The sequence below is a fragment of the Cupressus sempervirens genome, chromosome 2 (genome assembly GCF_028749045.1).
Source record: "Cupressus sempervirens isolate cs-2001-9-10 chromosome 2, ASM2874904v1, whole genome shotgun sequence".
Classification (NCBI taxonomy): domain Eukaryota; kingdom Viridiplantae; phylum Streptophyta; class Pinopsida; order Cupressales; family Cupressaceae; genus Cupressus; species Cupressus sempervirens.
In genome coordinates, this window is record NC_143119.1 from 733,829,625 (window position 1) to 733,837,915 (window position 8,291).

Sequence of the window (8,291 nt, forward strand, 5' to 3'; positions counted from 1 at the left end):
ATTCTTTCACACTCCAACATTAGGTATCTTCAAACTAGGAAGACCTCTTACCTTTTTGAGTTTTTTTATCTTGACCATATTATTAAATTTTACATGATATAGTCTTCTGTGCCATAGCTATCTTTCTTCTACTTGAGCAATGAAACATGAAAAATCACCAAGATCAAGATAAAATAGGTTACCGTTTGTTTGCCTGCCTGATCCAATCAGATTTCTTTGGTTATCCAGTAATCTCCCCATGCCATTCATGAATTCTACTTGAATCCATTGTTCAACTATGCCACACTCAGCAAGTTATGTTTTAGTCCTTTAACCCAATAGGCATTGTCACCTACAAGCTCATTGGTTAATGAGATTCAACATTTTCCTTTTATGCAACAAGGTTCATTGTTCCCAAACCTTACACTACCTCCATCACAGTGCTCAAAATGTTCAAACTTATTCTTGTCTCTAGTCATATAGTGAGAACATCCACTATCTATGATCCATGTGTCATTCTTTATAACATGAGAGACAAGTGCCATCTTATCTCCTTCATTATTAGATTCATCTTTTACAACAATATATACTATTTCATCTTCATTGTTATTAGAATCTTTAGCCATAAAATAAGTTTTCTTACCTTTGTCTTTGTAGGATTTGTGACCTTTGAATTCTTTCTTTCCGTTGTACTTGTGGCTTTTCTTTTCTTCCTTGCTTTTTTTGTTTGGACACCTAGGGACAATATGACCAATTTCCTCATAAGAAAAACATTTTAGAGGGACCTTACCTTTGTACTTTTCTCTGCTCCTGGAATATTTTTTTGCAAGTAGAGCTTCAACAATTTCAAGATCACTATCGAAACTTTCTTTAGTTTCTTCCTCACTTTCTAATTGATTATCTTTTATTTTCTTGCCTTTTTCTTTGAGTGAGAACTTAGCTTCAAATGCAAACTCAATATTATTGGAAGCAGGAACATAGTTGTCAAAGTTGTCTAGTTCAAAAGTTGTCAGTCTTCCTACTAGGGCATCCAAACTTAGCTTGTTATTTGGATCACATCTCTTTTCTTGAATCACAGATACTATAGTTGCATAGATAGGAAGAAAATTTTTGAGAACTTTACTTACAATAGTTTCTTCTTTAATTCCTCCTCCAGATTCTCTGATTGCACTAATACTGGCCTTAATTCTTTCCACATATTTTGCAATATTTTCATCTTCTCTCATCCTCATTTGATCAAATTTTCCTCTAAGACTTTCTGCTTTGCCTCTTCTTAAATTGTTATCTCCTCCATAAATTTCTTTCAGTTTGTTCCACATATCAAAAGTAGTTTTACAATCTTTGACCTCATCAAATTCAACATAACTGAGAATAGATGTAATGTCAATCATCATGATGTTATGGTTCTTCTTCTCAACAATATCATCAACTGATAATGTTCCAGTGGGAGTTTTATATTCTTCATCAAGATATTTGCATCTTGAATCATTGATGGTAGCTAGATGAAGCCTCATAAGTCCTTGCCATGCTACAAAGTTGTCTCTATTCAACTTTGGAATATCTCTCTTGTGAGACATCCTGACCTTTAGCTTAGGTTCTTGAAACCTTCTCTGCAAGCACCAAAAGCTCTTATACCAACTATTGGAAATATAAGAGGGGGGGTGAATCAGTTACCACTAAAATAAATCCTAGCTCCCTTAGATGTCAACTATAAAATTTAGACAAATAAAACTGATCACAACTGAAACTCAGTAAACACACAGAAATTGATGTAACTCGATAAATGCACAATGTGAATTACTTTAGTAAATATTAAGATGTTATCAGTAATTACTTCCAAGCATGAAAGAAATAATATGATCATGTAAGAAACCAAGATTTAACATGGAAATCCAATTTGGGAAAAACCACCAATGCAACTAGTTATTGTTTTTCACTCTTTTGAAGTGAGACCTATTAGGAGCCAACCCTGTTAAAGGTTTCAAACCACACTGTTAGGTGTGACCTTGTTAAAGGATTTAATCACCCTATTAGGAGTGGCCTTGCAAAAGGTCTTGAAATAATTTAATAGAATTTCTACCTTCTTAGAGGATTTACAAATGGCTTTTAAACCAACTCTATTAAGAGATTTTAGTTCACTGCTATAATGGTTTGAGAGTAACAATGAAATGACCTGATTTGTGATGCAACTAAATTGCTAATTATAGATCTCTTCTCTAATTCATACTTGATCCTTCCTTGATTGAATAATAATTTTCTACTCCACAAGGATATATGCTTTATCCTTCAATTTTGCTTCCTCTCCTTTTATATCTTTTAATCATAGCTTGACCTTTTACTTACACCTTTCAGATTGTCAAGTCAACTCAAATATAAATTAGAATGGCCAATATTCATCATCTCAGTTGGCTAGAATCAATAGGTAAAATAATTAAGCTTTACATGCCAAAATAAGAAAATCCTTTGGTAGCCAACCTTGCTCGATAGAAACTAATTCTGAAGTCATTCCCTATGTTAACCAAAAAAAGCTTGGTTAACACTACAAACTTACCAAAATTCCTTTGGTAACTGAGTGAACTTAGTTAATACTAACTCTATTCAACTTTCCCTTTGTTAATCAAGTGAGTTTGGTTCATAATCTTTTCTTCTTAACTTCCTTTGACGCCTAAGTGATCTTGATAGAAATTGCTTTCTGCACAAAGAAAACTTAGGAATGCTCGATAGACTAGGAAAACTATCTTCACTAACCAAGTAAGCTTGGCATGCATTGACTGCCAACTGATATAACATGTATAACATCAAAGACAACACACAATTAATTAGTTGTATCCGATAGTATATTCTCATTTTGGGCATGTGACCCAAGATGAGTTCTTCAGTTTGTTTCCAAATATCTTATTTTCAGAAGGAGGTTTCTCAACATTCATGGATGCTTTGAGATTGTCTATAAGATTGAAAGCTACCTTACTACGTTTAGGAGTAATCTTGTCAACAACTCCATCATGCACAACCTCTCAGTTTTTTGTTCACATACTTATATTTGTCCTTATTCAAGGTTGACCCTTGTTTAGTTTCCTTCTAAAGGGTGAGCTCCCCCTTTTTGACAATGAATTCCTCAATTCTGATTGCTTGCATGACCATGTCTTCAAAGGTGCATGGACCTTGAAGTTGAACTCTATACCAAAAATTAGCTAGGAGATTATCCGTAAAGATATCAAGTTTTTCTATTTTAGGAATCTTCTGTGAATATTTGGTGTAGAGTTGTCTGCATCTCTAGAGGAATGTGAGGAAAGCTTCCCCAAATTTTTGTTTAAGGTTACACAAGTCTCATATGTTAATAGGGTGTTGTATGTGTGGGAATACTGTTGGACAAATAGGTTAGCAATCTCATCAAACATTTTGATACGAGTAGGAAAATGTGAAAACCATTCCATAGCTTGAGCACTTAGACTTCTTGGGAATAGACACATGAGATATGTCTAATTATGCATAAATTACATACACAAGGCCCAAAATTCCTTCAACTAATATTGGGGATTGGAAGTTCCAATCTATTTATCATACTTGGGTAACTCAACTCCTCTTCAAAAAGGAGGCATGTCTATACTCTTATCAAAAGGAAATGGACAAAGGGTGTCTAAGTTGTATGTTTTTGTAGGTTTGTCCTTATCATGCATCATTTAGGCTAACTATTCTTGCATGATCTTAAGTTTTTTTTGCAAGTTAGATGTTTCAATTTCCTCTTTATGTGTGATGATAGTTTCAACATTAAAGTGATGAGGTAGCTTAGCTCCCTCTTGAGCAAGTTTGAGAAAGTATTTCTCTTTCTCATCATTAAGCAAGCTTTCTATGACTTTTAGGAAGTTTTTGTCCTTACAACAATTTTTGATATGTTCAGGAAGTATTTTTACCTCTTCTTCATTCTCATCAGTAAAAGGTTCCTTATATCTTTCATTCCTATGTTGATCTTGGTCTCTACTATGTTCTCCATGTTCTAGTTCTTGATCAACCATTTTAGGAATGTGATAAGTTTTAGTGTATGTTGGTTATTGGTTAGAAAGGTCCCCTGAATAAGAATTTAGCTATGTTTTTTTGGGATGTATGACCTTTGATAGTTTTGGGATCCTCTTGATACAAGGGGTTCCTAGTTTTTTGTAAGTTTATGGAAAACATTCATTGAACACAAGGTGAATTGACAGGTGAAGGAGATCACGAAGACTCCTCACTAGATGAACTAGAGATAGACTCTATATAAACTAAGAAGTGACATCTACCATGACTACAACCCTTAGCTCTACCTAATCTAAGGGGATAAAAAATGTTTCCACTTCTTGTTTCCATAGTCACAGAAAAGGACAAAAAGAAAAAAACCTAGACAAGGACCACACTAGAACGTAGTCTCAAAAAGAGAGATGATGTGTTTTATACTTAGGTATGAGTCATCTAAGTAATGGCTAGAACAACCAAATATTATGACTATCATGACATGAAGTATTAAAAACATGAAAGGACAAGGAAAAGGACAAGATAGACAAGTGATAAGACTAGTTTGCATGTAGATCACAAGTTGTTAGCTAAGAAAGAAGTCACTATTTGACACTATTTGCAGATAGAGAATTGGTAAAATGTTGCAAATACAGATTAGACTTAGAGCACAGATAGCTCTGTCACATAGTGCAATAGTTTTGAGGAAAAAATTCTATGCAAATATTCCTAGGGAACTACATGAGAAAGAACAAAGGATCAGGCAAAGATTCAGAGGAACAAATTTTGGATAGTCTTCTCGTATGAGTGAAATCATCTACACTTCCTGCCCAATCAACATCTGTGTATACACGTAAAGTGAAATCATGTGATCTATCATACCATAGTCCATAATTAAGTGTTCCTTTCAAATTTTAAAAATTATTCTTATTGCTACATAATATGTCTCTTTGTGATCTTGAAATCTTTCCACAATTCCAACTACACTAGCTATATCAGGTCTAGTGTGTGTAAAGTAATGCAATCGATCCATCATAGATCTACCTTTTTCTATTCAAGAGTAGGGGATTCATCTTTGTTAGACAATTTTCATCTAGTTACTAGGTTTTTGAATGGGTTTACAAATTTCCTATCCAAATATTTTCAATAAGTCTTTAAGATACTTGGCGCTACACCCTTAATATTGGTGCATATAGGATTATGAATAATCAACTTGTGGCTATCTTAATCCTTTTTAGGTCATGTTATCATTATTATATTATTATTTAGGTAGGTAGGTCAGCTTAGGTGTTATGTAGGGTTGTTTCTATTCAACCTAAGCATAATTAGGTATATATAGGAGGTTGTGAGTTTTATTTTATCATCATATTGTGAAGTGTGTTCTCATTGGAGATATTTGGAGGTTGCCTCCTTTAAGTGGCCTATTACTCTTATTTATTATCGAGTATTTATATAATATTTCATATTATTTCTTCTATTGTGCAAGTTATTTCATTACAAGTGGTATCAAAGCATGATCTTGGCACCATAGAGGCAAGATTGTTTCTCAACATTAGGGTGATTTTGGGAAGAGCATAACTTTTAGATTTTAGTGATTTTTTCAAATATTTTTAAAGGGTTTTTGAAGACCATATTAAAGAAGCCATAGTAAAAAATTTAGAGGAATTGGAGCAAATTTGAGAAATTATTTCAGAATTACTATTTTTACACAATTTATTAAGATCTTCATATCTCTCACATCCTGCCAAATTGGAGTATAACTTGTATTGGGTATTTCAATACAGTAGAGGAGCCTAAATTCAAATCTTGGAGAAATTGAAAAACAAAAATAAGAAAGATATTGAAAATTTAGAAAAATTCTCTCTGAAGACAACAAATTTGCTATTTTTTTTGGAATAAATCAGAGAATTTACATTTCATTTGTGTGATTTATTTCAAAAACATTGGTTTCATCATGATGGGCTTTCAACAACAGGCAAAAACAATGCTACCACACTAGAGAAATCCTTTGATCAAGATTGGGAAGCAACAGAGGATAGTAATCCCAATGAGGAACTCAGTAAGTTCAAGGAAGAGGTTCACAGAGATATGTGTGACCTACAAGGAGATATATCAAATATATGAAGCATGTTAAGCAACTATATGAATGAAATAAGAAAGGAGTTGTCAATCAATCAAGGTGAAACCTTCAAATCAACTAATAATGACACAAATTTTATTAATCCTATGGGATCGAGGATTTCTTTTCCAAAGGTGGATATGCACAAATTTGATGGCAAGGATCCTCTAACATGGATAAATCAAATGGATTTTTTTTTTTAAGAAGATCAAATCCCATATGGACAAAAGGTTATGATAACTTCTAGAACTAGATCAGTTCATTTGGTATTGTTGGCTTTGTACTCATAGGAGGAAAAAGGGTCTCACTATATCGTGGTCAATTTTTATAGAATAACTCCAAGCATAATATAGCAATAGTGTGGCAAAAAAATTCTTAGCCAACTTGCTAAGATTTAACAAATAAGATCAGTTAAGGATTATATTCAAAAATTCCAAAATCTATCCTTAAGAGAAGATACAATTATAGAGGAGAACTTGAATGATTTATTCGTGGGTGGTCTCAAGGATCACATGCAACATGAGGTATGCATGTTTTTGTCTCAGCTCAGTAAATGAGTCGTTTATATTGGCATGCAGGGTAGAGGAGAAGTTGTTGATTCCTAGAAAACAACAGGCTAATGTGACAAGATAAAAAGGATATTCAATACCTTCTCTTCCTCAACCTACTAGGTTGCCTCCACATCAAATTAGGAAAAAAGAGAAAAAGGTTTGTTTTTGAATTGTGATAGCCAATATAATCAAGGACATAAATGTAGTGAAAAGAAATTGTTTTATATTGAAGGTCCAAGTGAGGAAGAAGAGGATGAACCCATATTAGAGGAGGATAGGGAGTCAGGTGAGGAATTACATGATTCTCAACCAATCATTTCTTGTCATGCACTTTTATATTTCAATGCACCCAAAACTCTCAAGGTAGTGGGTTTCAAAAAGAAGTAGGAAGTAACAATGTTTATCAACTTTGGTAGTATTCATACTTTCATCAGCAAAAAGTTGACAACTCTTCTAATTTTTTTTTATATATCTAGACATAAAGTTTTAGATTTCTATTGTAGATGGGGGCACAGTTTGTTGTTCAATGAAGTTTCATAGCATCAAATTATCCATGGGAGATTATCAACTTGATACCCTAATGTATGCGATATCCATGGGTGTAGTGTATATTGTTTTGGGAGTACAATAGCTTACTACATTGGGAGAAATTGAAATGAACTTCCAAGAACTATTCATGCAATTTTAATTAAAAGGAAAGGTAGTGGAGCTAAGGGGATTGTAGGAAAAATCCCCATAGATGGTAAGCTCTCCTAAAATGCAAAATTTTCTTAAGAAAGGTGTGGATGGATTTGTGGCCCAACTATGTTCATTAGAAGTCTCTCAATCTAATGCTCTTACTCATCTAGATTTATAAGCAATAATTGATCGTCACAAAGTGATTATTGGATGCCTATAGGACTTCCTCCTAAGAGGTATCATGACCATGCTATGCAAATAGTTCTAGGGAGCCAGCCACCAAGCATTAGGCCTTTTAGGTACCCACACATACAAAAAAGTGAGATAGAAAAAATTGTTGAGGAAATGCTAGAGGCAAGAATTATCAAGTGTAGCCAAAGTGCTTACTCCTCACCTATTGTGCTAGTGCGAAAGAAGGATGAAACTTGGTGCATGTGTCTAGATTTTAGAGTGCGCAAAAAGTACACCATTAAAGATAAGTTTCTTATTCCTATCATCAATGATCTTCTAGATGAATTAAATGGAGCCATGTATTTTACCAAGTTAGATTTTAGATCGGGTTATCACCAAATTTAGATTAAGGAGGAAGATACTTGTAAGACAATATTTTAAAAACATGAGGGTCATTATGAATTTTTGGTGATGCCATTTGGTCTTACCAATGCACCATCTACATTCCAAAGTTTGATGAATTCCATTTTTAAGAAGTTCTTGAGAAAGTTTTTGTTAGTGTTTTTTGATGATATATTAATTTATAGCAAGACTTGGGAAGAAAATTTGAAACATGTAGATCAAGAATTACAATTACTCAAAGATCATCAACTCTATGCTAAGCCATCCAAGTGTGATTTTGGTCTTAAGGAGGTGGAGTATTTGGGACACATAGTTTCACATGAAGGACTAAAGGTGGACCCTAACAAAATTAAGGTTATCATGGAATGACCTATTCCAAAAACTATTATGAAGTTGAGGGGTTTCTT